Genomic DNA, 21663 nt, shown 5'->3' on the forward strand with positions numbered 1-21663 from the left:
CATTAATTTTAAAAGTGCAAACCAAGCCTAAGTATTATCTAGACCATTCCTGAGATGTACAGGTTAATTCCTCCCATCACCTAAGTTTGCCATTTAAAGCAGAAGTGAGTAAGCAATAAAATCTGTAACAAGGAGGAAGTTGGACTCTGGAGAGCAAGATTTCTCAGCGTAAGCAAGGGATCTTCAGCTGCTTAACTTATGATAGCCCTAAAGAACATGTAGACCTTGCTTATCACAGAAGCTTCTATTACTTTTTGAAACTTAAGATTGGAATTAATGTGTTTGTATATATCTTTACCTACTCAAACTTTCTAAATAACCCTATCATAAATCTTTAAACTTTATTATAGATTGACTACAAATACGTTCTTTAGTGTGAAATCTAAGGCTACATCTACACAGTGGAGCTATTTTGGGATACTTCCACTATCATGAAATAGCTGTTCTGCATCTTAAGAGCAAGCCCATAATATAACGGGCTCGCTATTCTGATGTCCCTGTAAAGCTCATTGCATGAGGGATAATGGGCATTTTGGATAGTGTCTTATTTAGCTATTTCAAAATAACATCGAACATTTGTGTAGTGCAAATTCTGTAGCTTATTTCAAGGTAAGAGTGCTGTATAGATGCACCCTAAGTGACTAGGGTTCCTGGGGTAAGGGACTGGTCCTTTGGGACTGGGACCAATCTGAATATCACTGTGATCTGTGGTTCTAGGGACCATGCATCACAACAGTAAGCTTACATTTGTGGCAAGAGAGAGCAGAGTAACTAAAGGAGTTGCCTGAGACTCCATTAAGACTGTTATAGTGTCTGCAGAGTTTACAATTGACAATTCATTGATGAAGTGTGTGTGCAGAACTCTCAACCAATTTTGGGTTTGTGTCTTGTTTCTTAATTATATGTCCTGCGGTTTTTACTGCAGGACAGCTAGATGTACTGAGATAAATTGAAAAAATTCCATTGACTTCAGTGCACCTAAAATGTCATCCAGGAATCTCAGAGGTACAGCCATGTTAATCTGTAACTAAAAAAACAAAACAGAACAAAACAAAAACTTAAAAAAATACAATGGTCTTGTGGAGACTACCAAAAATATATAAATAATATTATGAGCTTTCATGGGCACAACCCATTTCTTCAGATGACAAATATTCTGGAGTCTGAGGATATTACTTACCTCTTTTGTTAATAGGTCTATGGGTACATCTATACAGCAGGGCTAAAGTCAAATTAAGCTATGCAACTCAAAAATAGAAAATAGCTTATTTTGGCTTTTGGGACTGTCTACACAGCAGGAAGTTAAAGGAAGAACACTCTTCCTTTAATTCTTTCCCGTAGAGATTGTCCAGTTTGGCCAATATACATTGCAGTGGGGCATTGCTGGCATTTGATCTTGATTTTGCTGGTTTCCCATTACTGTTGGGAAGTGAATACATGTTATAGAACTAATTAAGGTAATAATGATATACAGCAAACTAAAATTGGATCTATTGCATGCAGAAACTCATTTCTGATTTCATTAGCTTTTAAAGTTAGTACTCATTTTTTACTTTAAATAGACTACAGTCTTAGTACCTGGCATTTAAATGTTCAGTATGTTTGTTGGATCATTATGTTTCAGTATTTTGCATGATGCCATGTGGTCTTGTGATTAAATGGTTTTCATTCAAGTGACTTTTAATGTCTGAGGTCTTTGAGAGGTCTATTTACACCTCGTTCCATGAGGAGTAACAGTAGTTCGGATTAGAGAGCCTAATCCGAACTACCTACTCCATGCCACGTGTAGCTGCGGGCACGGAGTCCGAACTACCAGGGCTTTAAAAATGGCGGCGCCCGGCAAGATGCAAATGAAGCCCGAGATATTTAAATCACGGGCTTCATTTGCAACTTTGGTTGCCTACATTAACCACCCTAGTTCGAACGAGGGTGGTAGTGTAGACATACCCAAAAGAACCAATGAAGATACATTTAATTAATTTCTTACTTTTCTGAATACCTGTTCTTAATCCAAGAAGCTTTATTTTGTTAATGATCATATGTTGAGTTTAAATTAATGTGTGGTATTTCAATGAGACCTTGTTAAGTCAGGAACATGATGTTTGCCTCCATAAAATCTATTTACAGTGTTACTTCAGTTTATGCAAACATTGCTTTAAACAACATAGAATATTAAAACATCACAAGAACAATGACCATCAATGAAAAAGTCAACTGCCGTCAGCAGTTACCTAAAATACCACAGCATTTTAATGGGAAGTAACTGAAGTAGCACATATACCACTATGTTGTATTACTTTAATTACTGCATACCCAGTGCAGCAGTAGCAGAGGGAAGTGTGATAGGTTTGGTCACAGAGATCCCCTTGAGACTGTCACTTGATGTGCTGAAATACCAGTGAGTCAGCCTATCTGCCCTTTGGTGCACCCCGCCACCCTGTTCTGTTGAGCCAAGCCCTCTGGTCTCCAGAATTGCATAGAGTTGGGGTCATAGCAGAGTAATACAGACACTGAGATCAGACCAGGTCTGGAAGGATCAGTAAGAGCGACTTAACACAGCACCAAGATGCATAGTCCCAATGGGACCAGAACCCCAGATAAATCTGTTTTACTCTTTGTAATGTTTTATTCAGAGCAAGCTCATCAAATATTTGTCCTCTTTATCAATGAAAGAGATATGTGCACAGCTGTTCCACCCCCAAAGGTAACAATTCTTTGAACCAGATATATTAAAAAAAAATTATTTTATTAAGTATAAAAAGTAGGATTTAAATAGTTGCAAGTGGTAGCAGGGATCTCAAAGTAAGTTACTAAGCAAAATAAAACAAAACACACCAGCTAAGGTTAATACACTAAGAAACTTGTTACATGTAAAATCCCATACTTAAGTTCTTTCAATTAGCTTCTTTCACAAACTGGGTAGCCTTCCCTGCATGGGCCCAATCCTTCTTATTGTTCAGTTCCAGGTGTTTGCAAGCACCATATTAGATGGTAAACTGGGGTGTTCTGGTATCTGCAAGCATTCTATTGTTTAGTTTCCTTCCTTTATTTCTCATTTTCCAAAGGCAAAGTTGTGGAAAGCCTTTGTGTTCAGTTTAATCTTTTTCATGCTTCCAGTGGAAAAGTACAACATCCAAAAGATTCCAGCATCAGGTGACCTGGCCAGTTGTCTTGGCAGGATCAAGAATAATTCAGGCTTATAGGAAAAATGCTATTCTCAGCTCATTGTCCAAAGTAATGGGCCATTAAGTTACTTGAGTACTATCAAGGATTGACACTTAGCATGTCTAGATTAGTAAAACAGGTTTATACTTCATATTCTAATGATAGAGGAATGATACAAACACATAAATAGAACATGAACATTCAGCAGATTATAACTTTTTAAATGATACCTTACAAGATGAGTTGTGCACAAACCATTTTCCAGTTGTACATATTTATAATCAAAGCATATATTCCTAAAGCACAGGGGCACATCACATGGAGTTGCAAGTGGTCCTAACACATCATTATGCTTATCCCAATCCTGAGCCAGACAGGAAACCAAACTGATCCTCAGCAAAAGTTAGAGCAGTCATGGGGCCATTTTGCCAGGCACACAGGTATGGCAGGGCATACCAAGGCCTAGGCTTTATCCAATAATTTTTTTAATGGATAACATTAGAATCAATCTTTGCCTTACCTAGCAGTGCAAGATATTAAATAATTAAATTGGTGAATATATTACTTCAAAATATTAAATTAATAGCATGGGTTAACATCTACCCATATACTTCTCCTTAAAACTAACATATATTTACACCTCAATAACAGCAAAGTCCCTTTTTTCATTTGTCAAATCAAATATAGATCCATATGATATTGGTACACATAGAGAGAATTCTAGTAGTAATGAAAATTTCACATCCATTTTTTATGGCCCCTAACTATGTGCCAAGAAAAGCAAAACCAGCCAAGTTCATGAGCACTCAAGGAGGGAGAAGGTTGTTTTATGATCGGAGGTAGTTTATCCACTATAGACATTCTTTTCTATAATTAAATTCAAACATGCATTCCTAAGGCTCATTAGACCAACTAATGTGATGTTTTCCTAATTTAAACTACTACTGATTATGTCTCAATATAATTTTTTCAGAACTTTTTGGCTTTCATTGTCCTGAAAAATCAATTCCTGTTTTTTACAAAACTTGATTCACTAGCAATGTCATGTGAAGCGCAGCTTTAGTTCCTGTGTCGGATTTAAGAGCTTCACTTAGTATTTCAGTTAACTTGTAAAATTCAGCTACTTTCCTGCTATTGATTCATCCACCCACTTCTGTGCCCAGTGAAGTCTCAGTAAACCTGGCATATTGCCTTTTCTATCAATCTTGGGCACAGCCCAGAGCACACCACCTGGGGCTCCAGTGGCAATTTAAAGGGACTGGGAATTTGGTCTCTGATACAGCTGTAGATGAAGCAGCATCAGCTGGGAACCCCCAGGCTCTTTTGAATCACTGGGCCCTAGGGCTGTTGCTTCCCTTGCTCTCTCCCCCATTGGCAGGCCTGACAAGATCTCTACTTCTACTCACTGGAATTTGCGGAACTACAATCTGGACTTTAACACATACTTTCTCTAAAGACAATGCTGTGGGTCATGCCAGTCTAGATGAGATGTTGAAATTCATAATGCATTTCTGTCATCAGTGTTAGACTTCCTCCAAAGCTCCCTTCTCACTGTGGGGATACTGCTTGGAACTCACCTGAAGAGTAGAACTTATAGCAATACTCCGTAAAGAGGGAGCAGTTACTGAGCTTGTACAATAACTGGGGTTCACTATAGATCCCCTTCTGTATGCTCTACTATAGGCCCTCCTTCCTCTCTACTTTGAAATTTACTTTGCAATAAAGGGAGAATTGAGGGTGATTTGCCTGAGCAGCCCTATGTATCCTTGAAACATAATACAGTAAAACTCCAATTGTCCGGCATCCAGTGGTCCAGCACTCCCAATAGTCTGGCACCAACTGGAACCTGGAAGAGCTCCAGCCAGCCGGACAATTGGAGCTGGTCTGCGCCACTTCCTCAAGTCTGCTGCTGCCACTGCTGAAACTGACCAGCTACAGACCTGGGGAAGCAGTGCGGAGCAGAGCAGCTGGGGTGCTGCTGAGTTGATCCCACAGTGCTGCCTCTCACCAGCACCTGCTTCACCCCACGCCATGCTGTTCCCCACCCGCACCTTCCCCCTCTCCCCAGACCCGTCACAGCCCCCCTGCCGGAGTACCTCCTGATACTCCAGCATATCCAATAATCCGGCATCCCTTGGGTCCCAAAGGTGCCAGATTATCGGAAGTCTGCTGTATGAGGCTGTGTAAGGCATATGTGCCTGTAGAATGGATGTTACTTAAAATGTTCAATCAAAGGTGCAGGGACACATGTGGTCTTGAAGTGGAGCACTGGAAGTGGACAGATATCTGAAAGACCTCTAGTTACTGCATAAGGTGAGTAACCTTTCCTTCTTTATGCATGGCAATCTTGTAGTGGATTAAACAAAGGTAAATTAGGATTAACTTGGTCCATGGTATACTAAGTTACATAGTTTTCTGCAAATTTAACTTTGAGATATTATTTCCCTCCACATATAGCTCCTGTGTTTTCACTTATTTATTGAAAATCTGTCGAAAGCCAAATAATAAGCCTTTATGAAGGTTGGGTAACAGCCTATTCCCCAAGTAATTCCATTCACTTCAGGGAGACTATCATGGAAGTAAGTTGTAACTTCATATGAGCTAGACTATCAGACTCTGTAACTAAAACTGACATGCATCATTTAATTTAAGGACTGTGAAATTCACACCAAGTACATTAAGTACTGTAGTTCACATGAAGACCTATATGCACATAAACTTTCCTGAATATTGGATATAAATATGAGTGTTTTCTATTTACGCATCTATTCTATTTAAGTGTTGTTCAAATATTTGTATTAGATTAAATCTATTTATAAAAGATAAAGATAATTCAGTACTGAAAATATAATGAAACTAACTCCCAAATACTAAATGAAGTGCCAAATCCAAGCAAGTGGACTGAAGAATTGGCCCTTAGTTTCAAATATTGAATTCCTGCATACTAATGAGATGAATAAATGGAGAACAAGGAATTGTCCTCTCCCAAGTCTGGAGAAGGATTCAAGTTACTTCAACTTAACTCTATCACAACCATCTTCTTTCCACCCATTTAATTCCCTAACATTCAAGATAGAGGGAAATAGAACTGTTTAGCTCTCTGGCTACAGTGAGAGTTTTAGGTAAAAAAAAAAAGAATTTGGTCAGAGCACAAATTCTGTAGAACAGTAACAATATTCACAAGTATATTATAAGAAATAAACCCATACTTCAAAGCATAAAGAAGGAACTAAATGCCCAGAAGATTAGGAAGGAACTTTCCCTACCGACAGGTTATTCCAGATTTATCCATTGTAAGATTTTTCTGAAGAATTTTCCAGTATGTATGGTGCACCAATCTGGTATGATATGACAATTCTGTTGTTCTTAAAATCCACATTATAGGTTTATAGGATACATCCTGTCTGAAAGGTAAAGCTTGTCTTTGTATGTATTTCAATATGAGATATGACATACCATATAAGAGATTTTCTTCTTTGGATGTCTGTTCCTTAATTCAGTCTTTGCATGACTGATTTTGAAGATTGTGGTCTATTTTGTATTGCTGGTTTGTTCCTTATATTACATTTTTAGTATTCATTCTCACTTGGTTCATATTTGCTATGAGTAAAATTACTTTCTCCTTTTGTTGTTTGCTGCTGCCTTTTGGAAAAGGAAACAAAACAAAACAAAACAAAAAGCTATTCCAAGTAAAACTGCTTTTTGGTTTGCAGGGAAGTAAAATGCATATTCAATAAGGGTTTTCACAGTTTGCTAAAAGGATTAGTGCTGCTTTGTAACATATGTTACATTTGCTAAAACAACATTAGCCAGGAGATGAAGTGAACAACAAAGGAAGATGATGCAATATTCTATAGGAAGTAACAATCCAACTGCAGACTATATATTATATGCACTGATGTGCAGATGTACCTGCATCTCAAGCTAGTCTCAGTGCCTGCCAAACCAGCTAAGTGATTGGCAAGAAGAAACAGCATGTTGTCATTGGTGCAATCTATATGAGGGTTGCAGGATGTATGAAGGTGATCAAGAAGATTCATAAGAAATAGAAGAAGCATGCTAATGATAGCGATGAATGCCGAATAGGGTATACAGCCAGTACTTCATACAATTGTATCTCAACCAGTTCTTGACCTCTTGGGTGTTGTCACACACTAGTTGGCCCTTTACAGTAAACCAGGTTCATTCTTTTGCGTGACCAACCAGCTATACCCCAGCTGAGTATAATGGCATCTTAATTACAATGACTGTCCCCAGCTGCAGGGGAGGAAAGAAAAAACTACTGAAAAAAAGCTGTGAACTCAGTTGTAAGGAAGGAGACCAGAGAAGGGCAAAGGGACTTCCTTCCCTTGCAAGGATCTGGGAAATTCAAACTGGAAGAGACCCACAGGAATCTTCATTTGGGGCAGCCCTCAGATCGGGAGCAGGAATTCCTTTATGTAAATGTGCCAGAATCCCTGGGGGGGAAAGGCACTGGGGGAATCCTGCTGGGGAAGAAGTTGTATAAGAGAAACTCAGTATGGCCCAGGTGTGACTGCAAATGCAGAAGACTCTACAATAGTCCCCAAGAGGTAAAGAAGTATTATTAGTTTGCACTGATTTGAATGTATAGTTTGACCTATGTTAACACAGTAGGGGTTGGACTTTTCAAGTGTCCTAGCCACCCTATAGAATATAGAGACAGGCAATCACTGGCCCAAAGAAGCAGCCACCAGATAGAGTTGGGGTGAAGATCCCTAAAACTTCACATTCTGACACCAGGGAGTGCTCTCACGGTAAGTGCATGTCCTTATAATTGTCTCTCTAAAAAGCATTTATCATTAAATATGAACAAACTCGTACCAGGAGCTGAGAAGGTGCATTCTGCATCAGCATATTCATTTATTTATTTTTAAAGAAATGGACTGCATGTCTAGAAAACAAATTTACAGGATAAGGCACCTCAGTAACAAAAATTCTAGAATATTTTTTGCCTTTCAAGCTATAATGTGACTTGCTGAGGAACCAGACAGGCAAACATGTATTAGAAATCTGGATGAGTCATTTGAGTGACAGTATGACAGGTTGAAGTACACTTGTGTGGGGTGTTAGATATCATTAGAGTTCTTTTACTGATGAGACTTGTTAAAGCTTAACAAAGGAGATGATGCTATTCTAGCAGAAAAAATAAGACATAATTTGCTAACGGAGGAGCAGTTTCTATTAGGGTTTGGAGTAAAAAGAATCAGATGTGAAAAGCTACAAGATTCAGTAGATTGGGTACTAGATAGAGAGTCATGAAATCTGGTTTCAGCTCCCAGCTCTGACACTGATTCACTGTGTGACCTTTGGAAAATTACTTTGTCTCTCTTTAACTTTGTCTCCCTTATCTGTAAATGGAAATAATTATACTTAACATCCTTCGGAAAGCACTTTGACATCAAAGAAAAGAGCTAGGTGAATTCTAAGTATTAATATTAATACACTGAGAAGAAAAAGGAGAATGAAATATGAATAGCTGATTGGATGACAAAGAAGTAAAAGAACATGTGGAAATGAAATTATATCAAAATGGGATTTATAGACACTGATATATGAGAAAGTGTGCTTCAAAACAGAGGGATAGTAAATTGCCTATACAAACCACAGAAGAAGCCTTCAAAGAAAATTGAAATTATAGCCATATGCCTATAGAGAGAAGTATGTTAGAGAAATATCTAAAACCTGCTTGGACAGTGACAGATCATTTAGAATAGGGCTGATAAATGTAGAGGAGGTGAAATATCCTTATTTATGGAGATTCTGAGAAATGGGATTTATGAGAAACTGTTGTTTTGGTTTTTGATTAAAGAAATTTCTGAGCATGAGGAAGTACAAGGGCAATACTCCTCTATTTACTTCCCTAATCCTGTCTCCCAAAAAATGAGTCCTCATCCATGTCCAATTACTCAGGACAAGCCAGACTTACGGTATAAAAAAAAAATAGTGAGAGTTGGCAAGTGAGTTGGTATACATGCCAACAATAATGACACTTTATTTGTCTTGCATATGAAGTACATGATCTTGGGAAGGTTGTAACTACCTAGCTTCTATAGTCAGGATGTTTGCGTGATGGTATAGTGTCATTTATCTAATAGGGTCCCAACATGCTTTGGAAATTCCAGACTTATTTTATATTGGCATTACTTTTCTTGCTATTATGGTGTGGTAGTTGTACTTTAGAACTAACAGCCAATGAAGATCCTCAGGATTCTGTAGTTTTTCACAATTATTAATTATCTAAATTGGATTAAATCATTTGTGCATTTTGTTTATTCTGTCTTGCTGTTCAACATCCAATGTGTGAATTTTGAATTGTTTCTTATTTCTGATTGGACACAGGAGCCAAACTCAAAGGAACATGAATGTGATCAGAGCCAATACTTATTGGTATTGAAGTGAACAGTTATTAATAATCATAATCACAGTCATAATAATTTTTGACAAGCTGTACTCATAGCAAAAGGAAAAGCTCATGATCCAAACATGCATTCCACAAACTATTACATGTTTTCTCAAAATGAAACACACATATGATAGTAATTAATAAATACAGTGCACCACAATTTTTATATAGTAGCATCTGTAAATGTTAGCACAAAACACACAGAGGGAAACAATGATTCTGAAGAAAAAAGTCTTAATGTGAGATTTAAAGAGAGGGGAGTTCAGTGGCTCAAAAATTGGAAAGGGAAATATTATAAAGAGAAGGGGCAGCTGTTCTAAAATAGTGTTACCCAACTGAGATTTTATTAAAAGAAGGAATGAGAAAGGAAGTTAAAACTGAATAAACAGAGTAGGTAAAATAGGTATGTTATCTATGATTTTAAAAAAAGAGGAGTAACAACCTCATGGATGCATTGAAAATCAAGAATTAATGATTAGTTGATTTTTGATATGGTTAGAAAGAATAGAAAGCCAAGAAACATGGCAGGAAATTTGGTTTCATTTCTTTGATGTGAGCAAATAGTCTGGTCATGGTAATATGGACTTACTGGACTGTAAAAAATAGGGATTTACAAAAAGCATAAAACAGAAGACTACAGTGATTACAACATGAGGTGACTAGTGTCTATAGTCACAGATGAAACCAAGACCTGCGGCCCTTGGAAGAAAACAGAAAGGGTTGGGTGGGGAAAGAGATGCTCTGAAGGGAAGCAGAGGAATGTAACATGATATCGTGTGATTAGCTGGTTCAGATAAACATCACTAAAACCATAAACATTGACTATTTAGTAATCTGAGGCAACCGTGTTTGCAGAGGCAGATCCCAATAGTAACTTCTAGCATGGTCAGAGTTTCTGCAACAAAGAAAAAAATAATTATAGCACCAGTTAGTCCAAGTCTACAGTGGAAGTTAAGGTTGAACTTAGCTGCATTAGATTTTCTAAACAATGAGTCCATACCACCAAGCTCATTTCATTGACCATAAGGGCCATTAAAGTCAATTTTGGTAATTCTGCTTTCATGAGGAATAACACTAAATTTGACCTTGCACAGTCAACTTTACAGTAGTCCAGACATGGGACTGTGAAAGTCAGTGTACTTGGCCTCCTGGCTGTGTCTCACAATGCTCTGCTGTGACTGCTCTGACCAGGATTTTCAACTCTACCGCTCTCGGGTGAACAGGAGAAACCTTGAGAAATTCTGAATTACATTTCATGTGTGGCCAGCATGGTGAGCAGACCTCAGAGAAGGCGGCACAACTGAGCAGTACACCTGACCATGAGTTCCCAGGGTCACAGACAAGCACCAGGATGAAGCATGCAGGAGATCTGGGACCTCATTGCTGTGTGGGGAAAGGAATCTATTCTCACAGAACTATGAACCAGCAAAAGAAACAGACATATCTATGCCAAAATCACAAAGGGCCTGGAAGAGAAAGAATAAGCTAGGAATGCCCAGCAGTGAAAACGAGAGAGATGAGGCAGTCATACCAAAGACAAAACAGGCAAATGAACTGTCTGGATCATTGCCACAAACAATCAGCTTCCCTGGGCAGCTGCATGCAATCATTGGTGGGAGGAACTAGCCAGCTTTCCTAAACAGTCTGTGGAGTCCTCCCAAGATATTCCTCCCGCAGCCTCAGGCAGCAGTGTATAAGAAAGAGAAGGAGGAGGAGGGAGAGAATGGACAGCAGGTGTGTTGTACAACCATTGTCATTGAGAGCCAAGAACTGTTTATAAGTTTGGAGATAATTCTCTCCTATCAGGATATCTCACAGTTGGGCAGGATGGGCGCTTCTGGTGCGTTCATATTTTTTTTCATGCTAAAAGTGGGTTAAGGAAATTGGGTTTGATCTGTGGTGGCCACTGTGCCTTAAACAGCAGGGGGTCTCTGGAACAGCTTTTTAACATGTCTAGAGATGAAAAGGGAATCCTCCCTGCACATCTCCATAAAGCTCTCATAGAAGAACTCTTTAATCCTTCCACAAGGTTTCTGGGGTGGCCTGCCTTACTCCATATTCCCCAGTAGGACACCTTCCCATACCAAGCCAGTAGTAAATGATCTGGCATCATTGCAGCATAAGGCCCAGGTTTCTCTCCACATTCAGTCATCGTCTACTCCCTGTCACTCCGTGTGATTTGGAGAAGAGTGATACCATGCATGGCAACCTGGATGAAGCAGGGGAAGCTATTATATGATGCTTCTGTAGTAAACTTTCCTGCAGAAAGGGAGAGTTTCACTATCCCGACAAATGGGATAGGAAGTACCAAACACATAGGTGCTGCATGAATCTCTGCCCTGCCATCATACCTAGACTCCCCCCCATCCACCCACTCCTGCAGAAAGGGACATTCTCCCGGCAAATGGGGGCTTCCAAACACATGGGCACCACATGAGTCCCTGCCCTGCTGCCACAGTTGGATCCCTTTCCCTCTCACAACTTCCCACTCCTACAGGAAGAGAAAGCTGCACTCTCTTGGCAAATGGGGATGCTGAACACATGGGCACTGCGAGAGCTCCTGCCCTACTACCATACCTAGCCCCTCCCCACTTCCCAACTGCATGCTCTTGCTGGAAGGGAAAGTTGCACTTTCCCAGCAAAGGGGTGGTTGCTGAACACACAGGTGCCATATGAGCCCCTGCCCTACTCTACTACCTAGTAAGCCTGCTGTGCACTCCACCAGTTCCCCTAGCTATAAGGCTGGCACAAATTCGCATGCAAAAATAGACTAAGGGTGACATGTTCAAAGAGCAAGTGCAATCCAACCACTAGGCACTTAAGTGAGTGGAGGAATATGCTGCTAGAGGAGATGCATTTGGACCATGAGAACAAAAGAGCAAGCAGGAAACTGGCAACCCCTCCAGCCCTTGTGGATCAACATTCACTCCTCACTGAATTCTATAGCCTCTGCTCCCATGGTCCCTAGAAGATTGGGAGGAAGCCTCACACTCATCCCCGAGGAATGTGACATGAAGCAAAAGGCTGTCCTTGCAATTGTAATCACCCCCTCCTCCACCCCACAGCTCCCACTCTGGACTCCTTTTCTGCTCTGCTGTGATCCTTTAATAAAAAAATGGATGATTTCTGAACAACAGTCTCTTTATTGCTTGTGTGGAAGGGAGCAGGGATTTACAGAGTTTACCTGAAGCTCATAAAATGGAGGGGCATCTAATTAAGAGCAACATGTATGACTCTCAAAAATGGCCATCCATCTGACCATTCAGCCCTTCTGTTTTGCAATGCCCCTTGCTGTCCTCTCCTTATTTCCCTGGCTGCTCATAATCACTGGCTAGGAGCTTCGCCTCTGCCCTCCACCTCGCCATATAACTTTCCTCCTTACTCTCAAAGGGTATGTCTAGTTCGAACTACCTAGTTCGCGCCCCGTGTAGCCGCGCTGCACGGGGTTCGAACCAGCGGGGTTTTAAAAATGGCGGCTCCCCGCTTATGGAAATGAAGCCCGGGAAATTCAAATCCCGGGCTTCACTTGCAAGTGCGGTATGCCTACAATACCCTCCTTGTTCGAACTAGGAGGGTAGTGTAGACATACCCATAAATATTATGGAGCACACAGGAGTCTGCAACAACAATAGGAATGTTGCTTTTGCTGAGGTCTCACCTAGTCAGTAGATTCCAATATCTTCCCTTTAAATGCCCAAAAGCACATTCTACAGTAAAACTCCATTAGTCCAGCATCCAATGCTCCGGCACTCCTGATGGTCTGGCACCATCAGGAACCCAGAAGTGCTCAGGCAGCTGGACAATTGGAGCTGCTCTGCGCCCGGCTTCCCCAATTCAGCAGCTCCTGAAACTGATCAGCAGCTGAATCAGGGAATCCATGGGCAGAGCAGCTGAGATGCTGCCGGGTTGGTCCCATTGCGCTGCCTCTCGGGGCTGCGGGACCAACCCGGCAGCACCCCAGCTGCTCTTGGGGATGCCTGGAGCAGAGCAGCTGGAGTGCTGCTGGGTTGGTCCCGCAGCGCCAAGGGGTGGCGCTATGGGACCAACCTGGCAGCATCCCAGCTGCTCTGCTGCAGGCATCCCCGATTCAGCTGCTGCTGCAATTGACCAGCAGCAGCTGAATCAGGGATGCCTGGGGCAGAGTCAGACTATTGGAAGGGGGGGCTATGAGGAGTCTGGGGTGGCATCCCCCCCACCCCACCCCAGACCTCCTCATAGCCCCCCCTTCTGATAGTCCAGCATATCTGATAATCTGGCACCCCCTGGGTCCTAAAGGTGCCAGATTATCAGAAGTTTACTGTACTACCATTCTGCACTTGCTCAGCCTGTAGTTGAACTGCTCCTTACTGCAGTCCAGGCTTCCTGTGTACAGATTCATGATTCAAGGAGCAGGGAGCAGGCTGGGTCTCCATTGGTCACTATTGGCATTTCAACAGCTCCTATGTGAATATTTCAGTCTGGGGAGAATGTTCCAGCTTTCAGACTTTTGTAGAGGCAGGATTTCCTAAAGATGCATGTGTCATGCACCTTTCCTGACCATCCCACATTGATGTCAGTGAAAGGGTCCTTGGGAGAAAAAATCAGAGGACTGGAGGCCCAAATATCAACTCTACATTCTATCAGAGATGATGATGATGAAGACTTCCTCGATAGAAGGCAGCATTTAATCCTACAGGCACAACAGGAGGACGAGCCAGTCAAGGCAGTATAGGACAATGAAGAAAACTGGCAGCATGTAACCTCTAGGAGAAGAAGGGCAACTCAGGTATCCCCCATTCCTGTAGAGGTAAGTAACCATTTCAGGCTCTCTCCACATGCACTGTGGTGGAGGATGCTTTGGCAGGGACCTCTCAGATTAGAAATCAGAAGGGAACACCATCTACCAGAAGGCATGGGATGAGTAGCCCTAGGGATGGGGGTTCCAAGTTCACCACCACCAAAAGAAGATGGGCGGTGGGTGGTTGGGGACTCGCTTCTAAGAGGGACTGAGTTATCCATCTGCCGTCCAGACCTGCAATCTCGAGAAGTGTGCTGCTTACTGAGAGCTCGCATTCAGGATATGACAAAGAGTCTTCTGAAAGTGATTAAGCCCCTTCCTGCTTCTCCATGTAGGAACTAATGATACAGCCAAGAATGACCTTGAGAGGGTTACAGCAGATTATGTAGCGCTGGGAAGGAGGATCAAAGAATTTGAAGCGCAAGTGGTGTTCTCATCTATCCTTCTGGTTGAAGAAAAAGGTCCGGGTAGGGATTGTCGAATTGAGGAAGTAAATGCGTGGTTGCGCAAATGGTGTTGGAGAGAGGGATTTGGTTTCTTTGACCATGGGACTCTGTTTCGGGCACAAGGATTGTGAGAAAGAGATGGGATCCACCTAACGAAGAGAGGAAAGAGCATCTTCTGAGGCAGGCTTGCAAACCTAGTGAAGAGGGCTTTAGGTTCGCTGGGGGATGGTGAACAAAGCCCTGAGGTAAGTGAGGAAGTTGGACACCAGGAAGAATCACAAGGAGGAACTAGCAACAAAGGAGGACCCCTGATTCAGATGGAGAAGGCAGGGTGATCAACTGGTTATCTAAGGAGTTTGTACACCAATGCGAGAAGCCTGGGAAACAAACAGGAAGAAGTAGAAGCCCTGGCCCAGTCGAAGAACTATGATTTGATTGGAATAATTGGAGACGTGGTGGAATGACTCGAAAGACTGGAGCACTGTCATGGAATGGTATAAACTGTTCAGGAAGAACAGGAGGGGGTGAAAAGGAGGAGGAGTTGCATTGTATGTAAGAGAGCAGTATGATTGCTTGGAACTCCAGTACTTCGAGGGAGAAAAGACTGTTGAGAGTCTATGGGTTAAGTTTATAGGTAGAAGCAACAGGGTTGATGTTGGGGTTGGTGTCTGCTATAGACCGCCAGATCAGGTGGATGGGGTAGACGAAGCTTTCTTTGGACAACTGAGAGAAGCTTCCAGATCGCAAGACCTGGTTCTCATGGGGGGCTTTAATCATCCTGACATCTATTGGGAGACCAATACAGCAATACACAGACAATCCAGGAAGTTTTTGGAGGATGTTGGGGATAAATTCTTGGTACAAGTGCGGAAGGAACTGAGCAGGGGCCATGGGCAGCTTGACCTCCTGTTCACAAACAGGGAGGAACTAGTAGGGGAAGTAGAGGTGGGTAACAACCTTGGAAGCAGTGATCATGAGATGGTAGATTTCAGGATCCTGACCAAAGGAAGAAAGGAGAGTAGCAAAATACATACCCTGGACTTCAGAAGAGCAGACTTTGACTCCCTCAGAGAACTGATGGGCAGGATTCTCTGGGATGCTTACATGAAAGGGAAAAGAATCCAGGAGAGTTGGCAGTATTGTAAAGTAGCCTTATTAAAGGCACAGAAAGAAACCATCCTGATGCACAGCAAGAAAAGCAAATAAGTTAGGCAACCAGATTGGCTTACCGGGGACATCCTTGGTGAGCTTAAACATAAAATGGAAGCCTACAAGAAGTGGAAACTTGGACAGATGACTAGGGAGGAGTATAAATATATTCCTCAAGAATGCAGGGAAGTTATCAGGAAGGTGAAAATGCAAGTGGAATTGCAGCCTACATGGAATGTGGAGCATAACAAGAAAGGTTTCTACAGGCATGTTAGCAAGAAGGTGATCAGAGAGGGTGTGGAGCCCTTACTGGATGAGGGAGGTAACCTAGTGACAGATGATGTGGGAAAAGCTGAAGTATTCAATGTTTTCTTTGCCTCTGTCTTCATGGACAAGATCAGCTCCCAGACAAATGCACTAGGCAATACTGCATGGGAAGGAGGTGGACAGCCCTTGGTGGGGAAAGAACAAGTTAGGAACTATTTAGAAAAGCTGAATCTGTGTTTATGAAAGGCACATTGACTATATGAGTACGTCTTGGGAGTCAGGCAATTCTGACACTGCCATGGACTCTCTGTATGGCCTTCGACAAATCACTTCATCTTTCTTTCTCTATTTCCCCTGTCAAATAGGAATAATAATGTTCATCCCACTACCTCAGAGAGCTGTTGAGAATTTATCGGTGCATGACTGTATATTGCTTTTATCACATAAGGAAAGCTAAAAATGTTAAATATTTTTGAATTTGTCATACTGAAATAGGCCAACGGTATACATTTATTTTTATGGGATATAAAAATGTAATGTATTTTCATGTGTTTATTTAAAGTGATACTCATGTACGGCCTTATCTAGCTCCCACAGAAGTCACTAGGAGTTGCATAGATTCTATACATGCATTATATAGAGGTGCAGTTCTGTATATTGTGGCATATATAATCAGGAGCTCTGTACTTCACTGTGTATGCATAGGGTCAGAAGGAGGGGAGGAATGCATCATCCTCTTCAAACTTCAAAATGAAGTTGCACAAAAGGCAATGTAATGGTAATATCTCTTAACTTTTTAACAGAGCTATCTACATGCTGTGATAGCTGCTTATGAAAGATTTCCTTACAGTGTGGACCATGCTGCCAAAAAGATAGAAATGAAAAGTGGCAGTTGATCACAGGCACAAATGCCTCACATTCATGATCAGTTGTCTTTAGGAGGTTCCCAGATATTTACAGTTTGGGGGAATCCACAAGGATTCTATCCTGTTTCTTACCTCTCAAAATTAAAATCCGGATGAAATTATTGTTGGGGAATATCAAGGAATTTATTTCCTGTTAGTCCTCATCTCGATATGCAAAACCCAATCTTTTTTTTTTAATTATTTAGGTAATTCAGAAGAAAACAAACAATGTATAGGAATATATAATAACCTGTAGGATGAGTATAAGTATGAGAAATTTCTGAATATTTCAGAAAATATTTTTCCTCAGAAAGTTATAAGCACCTGAAAACAATAGCCTATAATGAGAGCCCCACTGAACCACAACTGCACCATCATGGTAGCCCTATAGCAATCAGTCAATGCTGACACCTTTTAAAAAGTAGTGGATAAGGCAACAAATATAATCTAATCTTGCATAAGAAAATGGAATATATCTTGCAGCAATCATTACTACAACCATTAATCAGCTGATTTAGGAAGGTAGATATCTTCTGGATTCTACAAGTGTGGACTATGATTGAGAACACTCCTTAAATGTAATAGTTACGTAAATTCACTTTCCACGGAGACTGAGTTGGAATCAGATTGCTTATAGTGACACCACTGATGGCAAAGTCAATACATAATAACAGGGTATCAAAAAAACTTTAATGTAGATAACATCTAGTCAGCCTGATTTTTATTGCTTCTTTGCCTTTATAACACTAATTTATATGTCATCCATCTGTCAGCACTTCTCAGTGTCAAGAACTTGCAAAAAAGCCCTGTGACACGAAACAAGCATATTTTCAGTTACTCACGTGTAAAGTTTTGTCAACTTGTTTTTGTCTAATTAGCAAACTACTTCCACCTCAAGGATTCCAACAGGAAAGTGGTTGCATTTGCCCTTTTCTACTCCTAACTGCAGCTTTTAGTGATCAGTCAGCAAATAAAAGGATTTTTGGAAACCAGGCCAGTTCAGGTACACCTACTTCATTGCAAATATTATGACTCAACTTGGCTTCTCATCATTCAATTATCTATTATTCTGTTCTCAATGTAAAGATGTTAAGAGTACTCTGATATAAATGACGTATATTAAACAAGAAAAACATATGTCTTATATGACTGACACCCAACCCAGTTAAGCTGTTCTATGTGAAATAGAAATGTAAAGGTGCACAAAGAGATCTAGGCATCATTTTATGCATGTGCCTCCAAAATTTTGATAATCAAAACCCTTTCTCATTCACTACCTAATTCTGTAAAGATTCTGGCTAGATCTACATTCATAGGGAATATTGAAGCAAGATACTCAACTTCAGCTACATTAATTACATAGCTGGAGTTGATGCATCTTGTTTTTCATGTCCTCACCATCCCCACAGCGGGAGGCCAACAGAAGCAAATGCTTCCATTGGCTTCCCTTACTCCTCAAACAAACAAGAGCACTGACAGCCAGCGTGAGTACCCTCTGAGTTCAATTTAGCGAATCTAAACTAGACTCACTAAATCAAACTTCGGAAGATAGATCATGGCAGTGGCGATCTTCCTTTTATTATAGATATGGCCTCTATGTGCCTAAATTACGGCTGGTGGGCATGCCCAAAGCTACCTAAGTTCTGCTGCCACTGTCCTCAAGGTAGACATTCCTCCTTATCTTGGCAGCAGGCCATGAGCCAGTAGTGATGCTCAGAGGCTGTCTAACAGTATGCTCATCAGATTTGACCATGCACAAAACACAGCTAGTAAAGGAGGTAGCACTGTTCCACTGTGCTTAGATATTCTTCTAGAAGAAGAATGAGAGTAACTTTATAGCCCTGTGGTGTGAGGACACTTACATTGAAGACCAAGGCTCCAGTTTCTGCTTCACTGAATATTTAAGTAGTTCATACAAAGTGGAACAATTTTCAACAAGAGAGACTGTGCCACCCCAGAATACCCTATACACCTATGCTAAGGATTGCGTGAGGTTGGAGAAGATGGTTCAATCACTAGTCCAAATCAGGCTGAGAGGAAATTTAGATATGCATTTCCCACACCCTTGGAAACATTGACTTACTCTGTGGCCTGTGTGCACTCTAACCATTGGGTTATACAGTACAAGAAGTTCTTCTCAGTTTTTTGTGTGAAAGAGGCTAATGTGGCCTAGCTCCAGGAGTTTACAGTGCTGAATCCCAGGTGAAAATAGGTGCCTCCCTCCAACCCAAACTTAGGTGCCCTACTCTTTTAAAATGGTGGGGCTTAGGATGAACCACTCTCCTTGGCTCCCCAACTCATTTGTAAATCCCATTCTTTGAGGCTTGGCCTCTCCCACACACACTGTATAAGGTATCTGGACACATAACTCAGAAGTGAGGATTCCATTCAAGGGCAAGGAGCTAAAGTTAGGAACTTCAGTGTTGAGCTTTGCAGAACTAGCCAAAGTTGTGTCTGTTATGGCCTATGGGCATTCACCAGAGGCTGTAATTTTGTTAAATTGCACAAGATAAGCAGGTTTGGACCAAGTCAGTATTAGGAAGAGAGCTCTAAAACAAATCAACTTCAAAGTACTACAGTAACTTTTGCAATGGATTCAACTGGTGTTACTCTTCTTTGTGTATACAGTGTTGTTATGACTTTGTTCGTCCCAGGATAGGACAAAGTGGATGATGCAATACCTTTAATTGGACCAACTTTTGTTGGAGGCAGAGACAAGCTTACAAATTGGAATAAAATAATCCAATACAAGATATTATCTCACCCACCTTGTCTTATCTCCATGTCAGTCTTGAATCAACACGATTGAAAAGTGTAAATGTATTAATGATATGTACAGTAACACTAATAAGTGTTCATGGTCATTGAACAATTCCAGTCTCACTAAAGTAAAGGCGTTAATATTAGAGTCTCATTCAATTGCCAGTGTAATAATTACATTTTCGTAACATGAAAGTCACTAAATATAGCATTTTCTATACATGCTGTCCCGAGTGGTTGTGTAGAAAATGTACACAAATTAATGTTTTTTACCTTGGAAGTGGCTGTATTGAAATTGTAGGTGAACAGATTTCTCTAGTTACATAGCCCAGAGTTTACATATAAGTCCTTTCCCTAAACTGCATTGGCTGACTCCTGCTCCCATTTGGAACCCTATTGTCTTCTCATTAATTCTTTGGCTGTCCCAAACCCTGATCCTTCCTGAAATTTTCTGGATCAATTTGTTAAGGTTTTATAAGTTGGAGACTAATTTTCTGATTTAATATGTTCATTACAAAACTTGGCTTGTGTTATCAATGTAATTGAGATTTAAAAGCAAACAAGTCTGGAGGGAAATTTAGACCATTTTAAAAATTACAAACCTTTAAAAACAATAAACTGGAATTGTTCCAAATTCCACACAAATTTAAAAATATAAAAAATTAAAGCCTCACCTAATAACATAAGTAACCATGATAAAACATGGTAACTTAGCTCAAAAGTTTTAAACTCTACTTTATTTTGCATGACATGGACATTAGATCTCAAAGAAAATTATTCCTGAAAACCAAATTTAAGTTTTCTAATTTAATCTCGCTAACTATCAGAGTGCAAAATTTCTAATCAGAACATATGAAGAAAGGGAGTAGTTTTCATGTTGACATAAATTAAAATTTGACAAGCCCATATTCCCAAACATTTCCCAGTGGGTCAAAAATCACCTATGATCTGAGAACAAACTTTGAAATTTGTTCAGGGAAACTATGAGCTACAGAAGAAGAATGTAAGGGTACAAGTTGCACTCAACCTTCATTGTGTACGTACTGACTTACTGTAATAAATACAAGGTAAAAAATTACAGGAAATAGTTTTGGATGTCACCTGCGGACTGTGCATAGGATTGGGAATCAGGAGAAACTGGTTCTATTTCTGACTCTGACATTAACTCACTTTGAGTTGAGAGAACTCAGTTAAATTTTCTATGACTCATTTTTCCAATCTATGAAATTGAGATGGTAATGTGTAATGATCTTTGAAAGTACTCTGAGATCTGTAGATGAAAACAACCGTGTAAATGCAAATGACTAGGGCTTAATTGCTCTCTTTACCACAATGCTAAATTGTGGAATTATTAAAAAAAAAGATGCAAAAAAGTTGTTACATTTTTAATTATTCAAATTATTAGATTGCTGTACAAAGTGTCAGATCATTTGTTCTACACATCTTATATTAAGTCTTTCATATCCTGTATACTTTAAGAAGATGCATAATTCACATAAGCAACCACTTAATACTGATTTGTGTGAACGTCCTTTTCTTGTTTTCTGCAATTACTTTTTCTCCAACAATTTTTGTTAATAGTAAGTGATATTACCATTAACTCATTGATTAAAAGCTAGTTAAAGAAACTGGCTTTTCCCCTTCTTTTTGCAATTTGATATTTAAGATCCTTATTGAAAATCAGTCCACACTCTATTTTTCATAACTGTTCAATTAATTAAACATATTATACTAAGTGTGATGCCATAAAGGAATAAAGATTAAAGGCTT

This window comes from Pelodiscus sinensis, chromosome 3 (assembly GCF_052426305.1).
Source record: "Pelodiscus sinensis isolate ZL-2025 chromosome 3, ASM5242630v1, whole genome shotgun sequence".
NCBI classification, from domain to species: domain Eukaryota; kingdom Metazoa; phylum Chordata; order Testudines; family Trionychidae; genus Pelodiscus; species Pelodiscus sinensis.